This window comes from Nyctibius grandis, chromosome 7 (assembly GCF_013368605.1).
Source record: "Nyctibius grandis isolate bNycGra1 chromosome 7, bNycGra1.pri, whole genome shotgun sequence".
In the NCBI taxonomy this organism is placed as follows: Eukaryota; Metazoa; Chordata; class Aves; order Nyctibiiformes; family Nyctibiidae; genus Nyctibius; species Nyctibius grandis.
In genome coordinates, this window is record NC_090664.1 from 9,446,797 (window position 1) to 9,463,975 (window position 17,179).

A 17,179-nucleotide genomic window follows, 5' to 3' on the forward strand; every position below is an offset into this window, starting at 1 on the left:
TTTGCAAATGAGCCAGACTTGTTATGTAAAAATTAACGCTCTGGTTAAACTGCAGTTAGGTCCCACCTTTCCAAATATACAAGCCCATAACCTAACACAGGAGACAAGGTCAGGTTTTATGAGCCAATAAAGCTATTCACATTGTTCTGGTGCCTTTAAGCACCCTTATATCCAATTTTCATGGCCCCTGTTTTGCCATCCATCCTCTAGAATTCCCAAATACGGAGAGCAAGAAATTTCCCAATGATGCCCCACTACCAGAAAGGTTTGCTGGAGCCAAATGACTGCTTTACACCCAGATAATTAGGCTACGCTAATTCTAACCCAGGACAGCCCAGTAGCACTGCTCTACCAAGGTGGTAAGATGCTGAGAGACTTCCTGGATGGAGATAAGAGCTAACTGATCATTCAGCATCAATGATCACAATCCAGGTCTTAAGGAATAACAATATTACCCACATCTTACAACTTTACAGAGCTGAGACAGAATGGCTGTTCTTCATAGCCAGGTACTGTCTGCAATATCCAAGCATTATGCCAGTGACTGCTTATCTCATTCATTTCACTGGCAGACCATCTGACACTGGCAAAATACGGCTTTCCATGCCAATCTTCAACATATGTATATGAACTAGTAGAATAAATTTTATCACTCTGCTCTGGCTACTATTCCAGCATATTTTACTGAATAAAACACCATCTACAGACAGATCCCCAATCTGATCGTGTAAGTCTTGTGCAAAAAGAAATAATTTCAGGGTGCTCTTCCTGTAATAAGTTGAGCCCTCTCAAATCCCACTAGAGCCAAATGGAGTTGAAGGAGCTCCCTAAAAACTGAAATATTCAAATGAAATATCATTATTCTAAACGTTCTGAGTAAAACAGAAATCCACTCGTTCATACAGGTTGGCTTAATGTAACACTCTCAAAAGACAACCCTTCTTGGTACTCGTGATGTTCACTCAATTCAGCTTTTTACCCATTTTACAACAAGGAAAAAAATAGCAAAAACTCTTTTCTCTGCCACTTTTACATAAGTATTGCATGTCATCTCCTAGCTTGACAGTCTGATGGCAAGCAAAATCAGCAAGAATGTTAACCATTCACAACTGCTGATGGCAGCCAGCCTTGCAAATCTGAAGGGAAAAGTCAAAAAGGAGAGAAGAGGTTTAACGATGGTCTTTTAAGGTCCTATCCATACAGGGTAGCACCTATTAAAAATTATGTTGCTGATATGCAAACATAGAGGAAAAGAACTGGCTGTCAGTTGGTTTCAACGCCACATGGTTAGGAGACCAGACTCATGGGAATTATTCCAGTTCGTGGAAAATATTGATCCTCTTAAAACGTATATACACGTATATATACCTCATTTCACTAAAATGAATATTTAAGTAGGCAAGACAGAAAGTCTTTACCAGGTACATACAGGTGATCTATTTGAGACCCTCTAGGTTTTTCTAGGATTGGCTGTGGCTTCAGCCACAAGCTGTAACGCTGGCTCAGGATGCTTCATCTTGTAATTAAAGGCTTAATCTCCTCCTAGTCATCTGGGCAGTTGTAATGAAATATGCCAGTAACTCCCTACTCTTGTTTTGGAAAAATGCCCAGCAGATTACAACAGCAACAAAATTAAATTACCCATTCTGTACGTCCACTTCACAGCATACCCATACTGCCCTTTACCAGACTTGCATTAAAGCAAGAAATATTAAACCAAAACAGCTTTCTCTGTTTTTCAGATTTCATTACCCTTTAGGAAAAAAGGCTTGCTCAGGGCTCAGTATGTCACTTCGCATTCCTGACACATAGCTTCATGCTTTTCTTGGGACACAGCTTTCTATAGCACTAGGAGGAACACATTTTAGCTGTTACACGTTAGCGACTAAGCAATATTAACAGCAGACGCTTAACTCATAAAAATAGAATAACAAGGGTATAAAATATTCTCAGAAACAAGATATCATCCCCCAAATATAGCCCTATACCGTCTGGTTTTGACCACACTGCCATCTCTTTTTCTTGTCCTTTTCTCCCCTCTCCTTTCCGCTCCACATACTGCAGGTGGCAGTGACCAGCCTGAGTTGCATTTGGGTGGAAACAATGCTGAAACAAAATTAATGTAACAGGTCTAAATTGACAAAGCGAGTGAGGAGAAGGTAAACAGCAGCTGTCTGCTGGCTTCTGGAAATGGTTCAACAGCTCAGATCAACCCAGAGAAGTCACATCTTACACACAAATACACACGCTTTTACTGGTCTAGACTGAAAAATTTTCAGTCACATCCTGCTGCGATAGACGTGACAAGGCCAAGAGTCCCATCCACACCCAAATGCTAGACTGCTACAACGAAGCATCCCAAGTACCTCTCTGAAGTGCTGGAGTGAAGATCCACCTCTTTTTACACAGACCAGAATAGATGTTTTTTCCTTTTCCACCAAAGGTCTCTGAATAGATGTGCGACATGAGAGTCTTGGTATTCTCAGTGTACAGAGTATGTGGGTCAGGCCAAAATTTAGGAGCATATTGAAAATCCATCCTGCACTAACACAATCTAATTGTAACTGTCTTCATCCAGTAACTCCAAGAACGAAGTAAGTGAACTATACCTGGCTGGTTTTATTAAGAAAAGTTGAAAGATAATCTGTTGAATACTATGTAATAAAGAAGGGGGAAAAAAAGGGGGAACAGCTAGGGATAAATGCAACAAAAATCTAAGCACTAGGGGTATTTCTTAAGTCTATTTGTGGAGCAAGGGGTTTTGCATTGTTTGTGATCCTGGGAGGGGAGGAACAGCAGAGTGTTTCTGTAAGCCCTTCTGGACTTAGCACGACGTCACTTGCTATTTTAAGGGCTGAACTTAGTGACCATTTCATTTTTATATTCTTCATTAACAACTAAGTTATGTTTTCAATTAGCTTAAGAAAAGTATGAAATAAATCTGTTTCACTTGTTCTGGATTTACAGAAGATCAGAAATCACAAGGGCCAGAAAATTGTTCTGATAACACATGCATTTATGTAATGAAAATGGGCTCATGCAAAGCCCTTGCTCCAAATACTCCAGCTCTTCAGGGGACAGGGGAGACACATGGCTTTTGTACTCTAATCCAGAAGAGCTGCTGTCACAGCCCATCCTCAATGCCATTACAAAATGCCAGATTGGAGGGAAGTGGATAAAACCCAGATGCACCTGTATTTGAGTTGTGAACCGTTCACACACAGAACAGGGACAAGCTCTTCAGCAGCGCACAACTCACGCAAGCCCTGTTGCTAACAAGGTACCATACTGCAGTGATGTAGCACTCAGACACGTACGCTATAAAAAAACTCCAGTACAGATTAAATAAAGAAGTTGCTCCAGAGCTTCATCTGTTAACAAAAAACTGTACAGACTTATACTCTAAATCTAGTCTTTCCCTTTTTCACAAAGCAGCTTTAGAGAGCACAGCGCTTGCAGAGCTGAATCCCACAGCACAATTTTAACCAGTGAAACAAAACCCTAGTGTTTGTGTTTACTATTTAGATCTTTGTAGATGCTTTTATGCAATGGAGATGCCCAACCTAGATGACCCATTTCTTATAAAAGCAGACAAACGTGAATACCCTTAGGAGGATCGAGGAGATGACAGTCATTAAGCAGACAACTAGCAAGATACGGAAACGAAATGAATGCCATAACGGAATTACCCTTCCTTTTGTTGGTTTTTATTCCACTCCTGCTCAGCCTCCATCAAAACGACTTTGATGATGTTATTAAAAAATCACAGGTTCTTACAGAAAATGGGATCGGAATGTCTCAAGGCAGCTGTTCCAGCTCCTCTAGCAAGGGCCAAATTAGCTTGTTGCAAAATGGTTTCTTCTACAACTAATAAAAGTGACAGTGGGGTTGATGCAACAAACAGCAGTTCTGGAAAAGCTCCCAAGAAATTCATGTTTAATTTAGAAATTTGGACAGTGAGTTTGACAATTGATTAAATCTGAATTTCCAAATTAAACAATGTAAAGAGCATTAAATTAATAACACCATTATATCTTGCCAGTGACTTAACGACTCCCAGTGGCTCCCTGGGTGTTGTTAGGCACCAGCAGTTGATCAGAAGTACTGATAAAGCTCAGTCTACTCTCCCCAGACTGATTAAATGCAGGTGCTGTTTGCATCTTGTTTTCAGATTCTGCACAAGCCTAGTGTGCATCACAGCTGAGACTCATTTCACTACCGTTCTGCAGCTCTTTCTAAATAAGCTCACTGATCACTCCAGAAGCAAAGGTGTTCACCTTCAGTTTTTGCTTCCTGAAACCCTGCCCCAGCTGAATTTTGCATTTATCATCTCATACGCAACTATTTGAAAATGTATGCAAGTGCTCACAAGAGCAATGTCTAGCAGCAGATGTCCAGCATCTCAAATGATACGGTGCTCAAGCCAGAGCTGGGGAAGCCAATAGACAGGTGTTCCTATTACTCTGTGCTGCCAAGTCTGCTCCATTAAGGCAACGAGGCCAAAGGCCATCAGTGCAACAGTCAAAACTTAATCTCCAAATGTGTCTCTGGCCTAAATACCTCTTACCAGCTGGTTACTACTTATCCCCTGATGGTGTCTGGGCACTTTCCCTCCAAAAAAGCAATCAAACCTCTTCTGATTGGTGTGAAAGGCCAAGTCTGGTTCTTCCTCAACGTATGGGCACACGATGCACCTACAAAAAGTTCACAGAGTGCAAAAAGAATTGCTCGACAGCTCATTTTCCATGCTGGGCTGGGAAAAGCCCTACCACAATCAAAGCTGACATTTTGCTTTTGTCATCAGAAAATCTTCCCAGTGGAGAGAAGCAGCATTACTGCCCTCCTCATCTGCCCCTGCAACTGTCAAAACACATGAGCCAAATTCTTCGCTACTGGAAGCTGGGTGCAGCTCCACAGATTCAGTGGAGAATGTAACCAAGGCAGGGCTTTCCATGGTCCTACCACTGCTTCTGCAAATTTGTCTGATTTGTACAGCCATGTTTAATCGGCACAGCACCTTCTTCAAAAGCACAAAAGGATTTTATTTTTTTAAGGGAACTTATGGGTTTAAGTGCGCTTCTGTAAGTCCCCTGCCAGAGTCCCTGACACTATGTGGAAAAATATCTGGGCATGGGTTTAATTTAAAAACCAGCATTTGAGTTTATTGCATATTTCAGGAAGGGACTTTCCTGCAAACATTCAGTCCTGAGTTAGGGAACAGCCACTGCCAGCATAAGAATGCAGAAGTGACCCGAGAGTGTAAGCACCAAACCTGGGTCACATACACAACTTTTGTCACTAGGCACTCAAACACTCACTTCACCTGTTTTGTTCCTACTTATCCAAGCATCCAGGCTAACCTTGAGTGCTAAAAAGAGATATTCCAAGTATGAGGTGGTGCTCTGTGTCAAAATAGAAACAACTCTTACATGTTTAGCGGTGTTGCTAAGATATCTGTAAATTACTGAGAGAGGAAAAAAGAAAAGCTAATTTATTTTTATCTCTGTTTACTTTTTGCACCTTACCCACTCGGCACAATGCTTTTTCTTATCTACCAGAAGAATGCTACTTAGTTTCCAGCCTATCAGAGGTATGCTTGAATTTTGTTTAGAAATCACAAAGAAGGAGGACTGTCTTTTTATCAGCGTAGTGTATTGGGACTCAAGAAACTTAGGCTCAACTCCCAACTCTGACAGAGATTTTTCTTTTTCACATTTGACAAAATGCTTATTTCCCCACACTTCTGAAAACAGTGCTACTGTTCTGTTATCCCACATGAATAGCGATACCTCATCTGAAAAAGAGAGATACCATTTCCTCTTTGCTGCGCATCGTCTTGCCTGTTTATGCTGCAGTCTCTGCAGGACTGGGACTTTTCCCCACTATGGGTTTATACAGCGTCTGTGATACAATGAGGCTCTAGTACAGCTCAAAACCTCTAGACACTCCTGGAATACTAATATTAGTTCAACTATTGCCACCGAGAAGCTGGAACTACTGGGGGAAGCTAATCTGTGAAAGCTCCAAAATCAAATCCTGCAGTCCTCGTACTGACAGAACCCTTCCTGCTATCAAGATGTCAGGATTCAGCCATAAATAAGGAAGGCATTATTTTAACAACCAAGCTGGTAATGCCTTTTCAGTCACAAATGAAGAGGTGGAGCCTAGTTCTGCAACACATCTGTGAGGGTAAAGATGTCTAACACCCTACCTGACTGACAAATTCAGGTTTTTCTTTACTCAAACCAGAGGACTCCGTATGAAGGCAACTGCAAAGGAGAGAGCTTAATTTATCCTACATTAAGATTCAAATTGTTCGGAGCTAGACTATCACTGATTTAACTCCACTCTACAAGGTATCATGGCCTATGATTTAATTGGCCAATTACTTATCCCTGATGAGAAATTGGTGAAAATGCTGAGCCTCACACATGAGGCAGTGGTTGTGGTAAGGGATTAAATGTGCAAGTCTGAATCAGAGTATTTTATCAATCATTTGCAAAGCTGACAGCTTTAATGGGTTTGGAACAATGAATATATTGGCATTTCATTATTTGTCACAAACTAATACGATGCCCTATTAAAGTTATGTAAATTCTTTGTCCAGCATAAACAAATGATGATCCATATTCATACTTGCTCCAGCAAGAGTAAAACACATACATTACCTAGTTAGTTGTTCTTTCCTGGCTAAATATTTCCCCACTCTGTGTGTGAAGTAATTATTTGTAAACGCCCAACTACACTTCCCAGGTATTTCCCAATGTGCCGAGGAAAATCAGATCTCCCTTAGACTTCAAAGTCAAGCCATGGACAAGATGCTGCCATTTGCAGCACACAATGAGTCCTTGGTCCATCATCATTCTCTGGGTGCCTGGCACTTGGGGACAAGTTTATCAATGTCTGAAAGAAAAGCCCCAAGGATGACTGGTAAACACAAAAAATGGAGATTTTTCAAGGAAGAAAAGCATGTTTCTGTTTTGATGCCATTTTCTGTCAGTCCTAGCCCCACGAGATGCAGTTCAGACAGAGGTTATGGCACAAGTACTTTCACTGTGCTGAAAGGCCTCATACAGGACCACTGCCGAAGGATGAGGCTGAGTGAAGCTCATGTTTGCCTGTGCATAGTGAGAAAAGCAGGTGACAAGAACAACAACAGAAAGATCACAGGAGCATATATGTCCATGCATTAGCAGCCATATGCTTTAACATACCCTTTGAGCACTATGTTCAACCCAATACACGCCGATATTCTTTGTGGCAAGACATATCACTTGCCCCCATCTACTCCAAACCCTTTTGTTCTTGTTTCTGTGCCCATTCCATTTACCTCCTTAACGGGGATGAGGACATTTCCATCTTTTATACTGCACATTACAATGGCTGAGCATTTCAGGCTCCATTAGGAGTTCCTTGCTCATACAGCTTTGGGGTAAGTGCCACAACTGACTACTACGTGCAGAACAAGGTGAGGCCTCCGCTCTTCGTGCTGTAGCAAGTGAGCAGGTGACAGTGGATTCTCAATGCCCAGGGAATGCCAAGCTAGCATAAGATTTACATTAACCTTTGTTCCTTCCTTTTTCCATTGCCTTCTGGTGGTGATAGGTTATCTCATTTATAGTGCCTGAATAGGAAAGTGTTATCCTTTCTAAATCCAAAGGGAAGGATATGCAAGCACAAGCAGCTTTGCTGCTTCATCACTAAAGGGAAATACATCACACTTTGGGACTGAGTGCTCACAGTAACTTACGTCAGTTCCTGGGAAAGCAAAGAGGAAGAACTGGGGCTGTGGTTTACCTTATTTCGTAGGTGGATAGCTGCACGCATCTTCATTAAAGGCAAAACAAAATGAGTGCCTTCAATATTTTGGGGATCCACAACTTAAGCTTACATAGCATCACTGCTTAGCTCCATTCTGCAGAGCATGATATTTAGGACCTTGGATGAAAGCGATGACACCATTGAACAGGATTATGAGTTATTCCAAGGAAAACTGCTAAAGAAGGAAAGCCTTGCAGTGGAGGAGCCCAAGAGAGACATGAGGTCCTCTAGACAGATATGCAAAAGATGTCAAAAAGATGTCAAGAAGTGAGGCTTTTAACCAGACTTGCTCAGTGCATGGAGAGGGAACGCCTGAAAACTTACCAGGTGCTAGTTTAGCAGTGATCTTCATGTTGCTATGGCTGGCCAGCTGCCTCAGCATCTGCCAGCACATGCTCCTCTTGACTATGTAAAAGAAGTCCTCAGAGCCTAACAAAGAACGCTTCAGCAATGCTGTTCAATGCCCCTCAACCTTGCTTAGGTAAATTGCTATAGCTCCGCTGCGCTGGCATCCAGGAAAAAGCATTGAGCCACACGGGTTCAAATGAACTTGGGCTGTGGCTGATTTTCGTCTTTAAATGACAGAGTCCAATTTAAAGTCCACTGCATTCAACAGAGGATCTCCATGGGCCTTTGAGCAGGCTCTTAATTACAAAACACATCTTGAAACGCAAAAGAATAAATGACAAGTGTTGTGCGCTTTTGGGATTTCCACATTATCAAACTATTAAGGTGAAGTGGTGTCTAGAGAGTAGGCATTTGAAAATTGCATACTGCCAGTGCTTTTAAAAATTTCTGCTACTACTGCGCAGGTTATGAATCTTATTACACTAGATAGTATTCCTGCATATCAATGAAAGCAGAAAGAAACCATTGAGAGGAATCAATGAGCTGAATGGAAGTTTTTTTTTCTTCTTAATCATGTTCCAATTTGGTGTTTTCTGAATATTATTCTTGTCTCTTTCTTTCTATTATCCTCAAGTGCCTGAAATTCTCTTTGATGGAAGACAGCTGCATCCTACTGAAGATGACAAGCCCTGGAAAAATGCATCTGACAATCAAACTCTGGAAAGATGCATCTGTAGTGGGTTATTGCAGTGTGAAAGGAATCAATGCAGCAAGGTACAAGCTCTTGCTCAGCTGCTGCTTTCTGACACTTTGATGGCTGCTTGCAAGGTGACTTAGCCTGCAGGCACGCCAGAGAGGGCTCCAATCTTGTCAGGTCCCTTAAACAAAGCAGGACTGGAATCGGTCAGTATTTAGATGGAAAGTTAAATTTTGCAGGAGAGAATGCTGGGGATTCAATAGATGGCAGTCTTACCTCAGAGTCAGGACTGAGCAGACAAACGAGTGTGATATCAAGGGCTGGAAGTGCCATCTTTTAGAGGAGGTGTGAAAAGGAGGTACCACACTGAAAAAACCCTAAGGTACTTTTGGAAGATCATGACCAACTGTTAATTTTTCACTGAGAAATTACATTCTGCCAGCCTGTAGACTTCCTCTTCCCGTTTCAAAGGGATACTCTTATGAAACCTTGACGTGCTTTTTACACTGTCCTATCTCCCACTCCAGAGATTGCTCAGCTTAGTGAAAAGTGATTTAGTATCTGTGTATCAGACTAGAATTTCACTGTGCAATCCACTGAATACAGTGTCCAATGGGCAGCAGATGTCACAAGACTGACACTGAAGTATGGATTTTTTTTTAACTTTTAGTGTTGAACAGCTCTCACATTACACAGCTAAGAGATGATTAAGCTGTGACTTTGACCATGTAATCAGCAGGGAGAGAGGTAGAAGAATTTCACTTACATCCCTGTAAGATTTATTCTGGTTTTGGGTCTGTGAAAAAGTGTGCAGTCCTGAACAGGTGGGAGATAAAAAGCTTCACCTTCTGCTATGTCGTGTATGGCTTGGCTAGCTAGCAGAGCTCAGCCAATGCTAGTCATGTGTTGTCTGGACCAACAGCAATGCTCTATGCCCAATCTTTAATGCAAGAAGCAAAGTTACATCAAGGATCATGTCTCTCTAATTGTCCTGTCTTCACTGGTCAGACATAATGCATTATATCAAGGGTTCAAAGGCACCTGACCTTGTGGACAATACATTACTTTCAATTGTCTTGTCCTCAACATGAACTGACTTCGAGCTACTGTCCCACAGAACCTACTAAAATTTTGGGGGTGTGGCTTTTTTTGTCTTTAAAATATTCTATACAAAAAAAGGAAGAACAGCAACATTAGTTTTTAAGAGTGAGCTCCCCATATGAAGCTGTCAGAGCTAAATGTGAAAAAATGCAATGCTGAAGCACCCCATGGCCAACAGCAATCACCAGGGAGGCAAAAATCCAAAGACAATGTGCCATTTTCAGCTGTAAATCTATGAAATGAAGTAAGGTGATCCTCATCCCTGGTAGGAAGGGATGCTTTTAATGCTTAGCTTTCACTTCCAGATCCTCTGGTATATTCCCGATTGTTTTTAACAAGCCTAATAGTTAATTAATCTTCTGTTCAAATGGTGGGTTATAATTTTCTTCCTTCATTCTTTGGGCCTCCTGTTTACCTCTGGTATTACACAACATTTCAACTATGTCTATGAGCTTCCTCTCACCTACGTCTCCAAAGAATACTTTCCTAACAATAGATAGATTATTTTAGAATAAGGCATATCAAGTTTCAACACATCAGGGACTAGACTGCTATCTACCTCTGACCAGTTCTGGCATCAGAAGAGTACAGCTTGCAGATAGTTATCTGCCCTGCAATCCAGCAGCCAACCTCCTCCTTGGGCTGAGAGCTCGCACTGTGCCAGTGCCACCCCAGGGCTGCAGCGTCGCTGTGGTCAGCAATCATTTCGCCATGATTTGGCAGTATTGGCCATAGGTGTCTGCAAGGTCAATAAAGGAGCATGGACAAAAACAAATCGTAGCCTTATCACTGCCATGCACACACATGGCACGCACAGTCACAGCTGGCTGCTAGTGGGCACCAATAAGCCAAGGCGAGAACACAGCTTCTCTCCTTATGGCAGGCACAAACAGCTGGATACTTTGGTGGCAGACTTAGATGCTACTGTGTAGTCATTTAACCTTAAAGCTGTCCCATGTTTTGAGTACTGAAAAGTCTATAATTTTGCCACAAGAAAATATAGCTTCAAAATTTCCTTTAGTTCGCTCATAAGTTATTAAAAATGTACAGAAGGAGGAAAACTATTGAATAGAAGAGCAGAGTTCTGAAGTGCAACACCTATTTCTAAAACTTTTCTCAAAAGAACATGCTTTTCAACTACAGCCAGTGTTTTACACAATTTATTCTACTATATTGCTTTTTCAGGCCACAGCTGTTGTGCTTTGGACTCCATCCACAGCTGTACCTTCCTTTTCTGGTAATCAATGCAACTAAAGCTACTGCAATATTTACTTCTGCCAACTTAGTTCATACAAGTCTGCTTGCCTTTTTTATTTTTCTTTTGGCAAAGCATTTTATTCCTAGCTTGGCTTCAAAGTAGAATTAAAACTTTTTGTCTGTATCTTTCATAACTACTTACTGTATATTAAATAAAAAGCGACCGGGCATGAATGACAAAAGTAAGCCTAATTGAAAAGCCTGCTTTTCTCAAGCATGTAATGACCCTGTTGCAATGGCTAGGGATTTAGTATCATTGCAGAGCATTTTTTTTGATATTTTCAACGGGCAGAAAGCATCTCAGCTGCCCATTCATTCCACTGCCAGCATGCCACAGCTTAAAGAAGGAAGGTACATCCATCTACGCAAACAAAAAATTGGCTAAAGTCAATGCATAAGAGTTACATTTCATTTATGTTCCCCCACTCTTCAAAAGGACAACTGTCTAAAAAGGGTGTTTACTTTCTCTACAGGTGCCTCTTCCCTTCCCCTTCAGCCCCCAAAATGCAGCATTAAATTCAAAGCATCAGAGCAAGCCTGCTGCAGCCAGAACACAGTAGTAAGTGTGCATGCTGAAACAAAGCTGTCATAAATGTCACTGCACCAGGACTCCCAGCCTCGAGTAAATGATTGTAATGAGTTCAGTATCAATCAAACATGCTCCCCTTGTCAGAAATAAAGCCTGGTTTTTGACTTTTAAAAATAGCTATTAATGTCAATCATGATTCGAAGTCAATCGCACCAGTAGGGCCGTGGCTGGATTTTGAAAATTCTAAGTATGACATGACAGATGATAATAGGAAGCCTTTGTTACTCGTGCAGCAGCAACAACAGCTACTCTGCTGCCAGGATATAAAAGAAACACAAGCAAGGCTTTAGGTCAACTTTTCATACTGAGATTACACACACATAGCAATAAAGGGCTTTTTGTTGTACAGGAACACGTGAGCCTCTAATCCCGGAACTTCCATGAAAGCAAGACCTGCCACTTCAGACACCTGGGTTAGAAAAATCTGTCATGCATATGTTATTTAAAAAAATAACATTTTCCCTATATGGTAAGAGATGTATATAATACGTCCCCAAAACAGCCCTGTAAGGGAATACCCCATGCTAAAAGCCCGTCTACATGGATAACCAGCACTAGCTGTGTTTATGTAAAAATCAGTGCATCCAAACAACATCTGCCCCGTTATCAAAATGTCTTAAGCATTACTCCTAACAAAAGTGGGTACAGAAGTATATGAGGTATGTCACAAAATACTTATTTTGTGTGTATGTGATTTTCCTCCACAGTATTTTCCTGGGCTGATAACCAGGCTTCCTCTACTGCTTTGCACTTTGCCTTTGAAGTCTCCTGCATCGTCACTTTGCATCTGAAAGGTCACACAGCCATTACACTCTAATTCAATGCCAGTTCTCTCTCTGGGCTCCTATGCTCAAGGAACAAGAAGCCAAGCTAACAACTCTTTCCTTACATCTAGCCTTGTACTTTATTTACTAAGTGGGTATCTATACTGAATGTGCCTCTGTGAAGGGCCAAGACTAAAAAGTTTCCCATCTTTAGACACAAACCAACAACACATTTGAAAGAGGTATCACAGAGATGGCCAAGCAGTACACTGAACGTGTACTCTTTAAGGCATAAAGATGACTTGGAAGCAGGTTAAAGAAAAGAAACACATGCCTAAAATCACTCTAGCTGCATTATGAAAACACTGAACAGATTTTTGGCACAGGGCAATAGTCTAAATTTATGTTTCATCACAGACTGCTGTACGTCTACAAAGAAAAAGGAGGGGGTGGGCAATGACTCCTTTCAAGGGGACACACAGAGAAAACAGGATCTTGTCACTGAACTGGTGTCTACTGGTGAAACCATCAAAAGTGACCAAGATCCAGCAAGCCTTTCTCTACTGCAAGCCAAGATACTGCTCCTGAGAGCGGTCTGTCTCTCAGGCAGCACTGCAAAGGAAAATGGCAAACATCAGTGCATTAGTCCTTACAACAAGAATGCATCTTGTTGATATATAAGTGGCATTTCTTCTAGTTCCCCTATCTCAGAGGCTGCCACCTTAGAAGAATGACAAAGTAATTCTCCATCAGGTTGTTGCCTCCTCACCGCCTCCCTTCATCTAACAATCATTGCCGTCATGAATGTCCCACTAAAATTAACGCCTGGTTTCTATCCCTGATACCCCACTCACAGCCTTGCAGCTTCAGCTTTTCCAAAGAGGAAAAGTAACCAAAAATTTTGTCACTAATCTGCTAGCCACTAAGGTGTTCCCTTTTTAAGCCTTGTGGTGAGATAATTGTTTTCGCTATCTGTACTTTTGGTATTTGGTTTTCATTTTGCCCATCAGTCTATGTACCGTGGCTTGTAAATTTCATAGCTATCTAAAAAACAATTTACAAAGCAGTCTCTGCAGAACGCTACATAGAAAAATCAGCCTGTTCAGGTCTTGAGGCTTAGCTCTCTTCTAAATTCACAAAGATTTGCAATGCATACAGCACTAACAGCACACAGTTTAGAATTCCCCAACAGCATGTCAAAACTTTTTCCTCTTCTTCAGGCAGATGCAGTTGAGAGGCACGTCTACCACTCATCCCTGGCAGTGGCCATTCAGGGAGGCATTTCAAGGACTGCCAACAGATTTTTTGCAGTCTCTGAAACTCTATCCTAGCTCTCAGTGAAGTTTTTTCCTTGATCTTACAGATCTTGTGTTGAGTACAGCACAAGGTTATAATTCAAGGTAGGTACTGCTCAGTTGTCTAAGCCTTCCAATTAGTGTCTATCATGTGCTCTTCTCATCCTCAAAGGCTGCACTACACACTGCAGCTGCTTAGGTGGTAAATAAACAATTCTTTGTCATCCAAGTGTCCAGGATAATGCTCTCTTGTCATGGGTACCAGCATGTAAGCAGAGCTTCCTGGAATAAGAGGCAGAACAGAGAGATCATTAAAGCAAGAAAAGGTGGGTAAACAACTTGCTTTTCCTCAGGTAAAACAGGTGAGAACACTTATCATTCTACTTTCCACCTCTGTTTTTTATCTTCAGCTTTCCAAGTGAACCCACACCAAGCTTGCACTGAAGTCGGCAAGGGAGAACATGGTCCTATTTATGAATGGCGTAGCCCATGGGGGAGGACAAGCAATGGGACAGAGTGTGCAGCCAACATGACTGGGCAATTCCTTGCAGTCAAGGACCTCAGAAGCCTCAAGATTATCAGCCTTGCTTTGAAATCAAAGCCTATCACAACAGATGACCTCAATTAGGGCTACTCTGTTTTTGTCTTTATGGCCTTTTTTTTACTGCTTTAAGAGTTGTACAGACAAGGAAAAAAAAAAAGGAAAGGTTCAACTCTCTGGAATTTTTGGGCACTGAACAGCCCTGGTCAGAGAGGACGAGCTCATCTCTAAAATGCATTTGATAACTGTAGGTGCCCAGATCTACTGTACAAGACCTGCCCTGTGGATTAAACATCCTGAAGTGCAGCACGTTCAACACGACTATAGACGAGCAGAACTGCTGCACGTGTGCAGGCAATGACTCACAATACAGCAAGGGGTAGGCACCCATTTACTGGCACACTACTTCATACTGGCTGATGTGAAGCAGGTGCACTGAAGATTCATCCATCAGTGTTTACGCTTTGCTTGTAAAGGTCCAGGAAGAGACTTTGAAAAACCTTAACTACTTTTAAAGGGAAAAATCAGTCAGTTGTTTTTTCCTAGAAAAACTGCTCATCCATCTAGCTAGAAAGATTACCTAGCCTGCTCCGTTTCTCATCCCACCTAAAACTAAATTCTGACTGTAAATTCAGTAGCTTTACAGACCAAACTCAAGCCATGATTGTGCCTGGCATTTATAATTAATTTTCCTAACCAAATCAGGTTTTCTACCAGAAGACATCCAAATAATTTCCCATCCCAAGATGCAATGCACCTTCAGCTGACATCCCTAAACAAATTCAGTCTTGTAGGATTTTTCCTCAAAATCTGCTAAGACACATTTTGAATAATTGGAGCATTTTTAATATGGAGTAATACACAGTCCAGCATTCAGAGCAAGCTTTCCTCAGGCAGCAATGCAAGCCAATTTTATTTGGTTTTCATTTTAACCAGCTTATACATCTCTCCCTTCCTGCCAGGCTGCCAATAAAATACTATTTTTTTCCATAGGAACACTATTCACACAGTATTTCCAACTTTACCAGAACTAGGATGTAAAAGGTGCCAAAATCATCCAAAAAACCCTATCTTATCGACTGCTGCCAATTTGGCTCCTCTGAACTTAACCAAACTTCCTTCCTTTAACACTGTCTTTGGTTGATCACAGTGGAAAGGGCTATTTAACCTTAAACTTAGTACATTTCTGCTGAAATAACAAGGCAAAGGCCCAGATTCTTCAAGCGATTTGTTTTCAGTTCATTACCAAAGCTGAGATCATTCTCAAATCTCACAAAACAGCCTCTATGGTCTTTAGTGTGAACTGGATTAGTTTCTCTCACTACGTAAACTTTTGGATTTGACATTTCCTTCCTGTAAAGTTCTGTGGCATGTGCTTTTGTGTGAGGGGAGCTATAAGAAATTTTATAATTTCATCTTATACTTTTAACCTACTAGTGATTTTTTTAAAAAAAACACCTAAACAGGTTAAATGCCTGAATCAATTTACAGTGAAAAGTTGCTTTGGATGTGGAGAAGGAAAGGAGGGGAAAAAGGGGGCTGATGTCAGTTTGATAATAGAGTTGCTAGAAGAAAACACATTTTATATGGGTAGTAAGGGTCATCAATAAAAACTGTGGCCGTCATAAAACACTGTTACAACATATGTGACAACCGTGCTGAGACAGGGCTGTTGGGTTTTTAACTGCACCATGAAATATGACATTTCCTAGTGTTTTATGTCAGTTAGCAGTGGCAGGGCCATGTTCAATGTGTGTCTATTTGTTTGGTTGCAGGAAAAACATTCGAGCTCTACTTCATTATTTAAATTGTACAATTGAGCTGTTCAGAGCTGCAATAGGGTTTAAGATGTGCAGCTGGGCTATGACTGTCATAGTGGGATTTTCCACTTCTCCTTGGAAAACTGCCGTGTGAGGACACGGCTGAATTACAGTCAGCTTTCAGCTGCTCTTCAGACAGATTCATCTTGCTGGATGCATGATAAATGAACAAATACATGCATAAACAAACAAAACAAACATTACAGAAAGATGTGGGGGGAAAAAAGGAAAAACTTGTCTATTAGAAATTTAATGTACAGCCCAGGCAGCAATAGCAGCGTGACAGGAGGTCAGGTAGATGTACAGTTGGTACCCCCAAAAATGGACAGAAATCAATATCTCAGTCTTCCTGACTCATAACCATGCCCATCCACTGACACAGTTGTAATTAGATATTTACTAGGAAACTTTTCAGGATCTTCTACCATTGATGGAAATGGTATTGTGTTGTTATGAGTAACTAAGCCAAGGTTGTAAAGTGTCTTCTTCCATGGGTTAAGGATGATGGCAGGTTTACTAGATACTACCCAAATCAGTTCAGCCACGTTCTGAGTGACAAAACTCTGAAAAGAGACCAGAGCTATCCCTTCACAGAAACTACTTTGGCATCAAAGCAAAAATTCAAATGGGAGTCAGTTCCTCTTGGACAACAGTTTTCAGGACTTTGGCCATACTTCTACAAAGTATTAAAAAAAAAAAAAATCTCATCTTAACAACCACAAATTGTATCTATTAAGTTCAAAGAAAGCAAAAAGTGAAACATCCTATCTTTGGACAAAAGAAAAGACACACTAAAATGACCCTCATTGTACAGAAAAAGTACCATTATGGAAAAGAAAGTCTGTTGTAAAGAGATAAAAGAACAGTCCAATATACAGACACTAGATAAAGAAGAAATTTGGCAACATTATTTCAAAAAGCATTCAGTCCAGCAGATTTCTTTAAA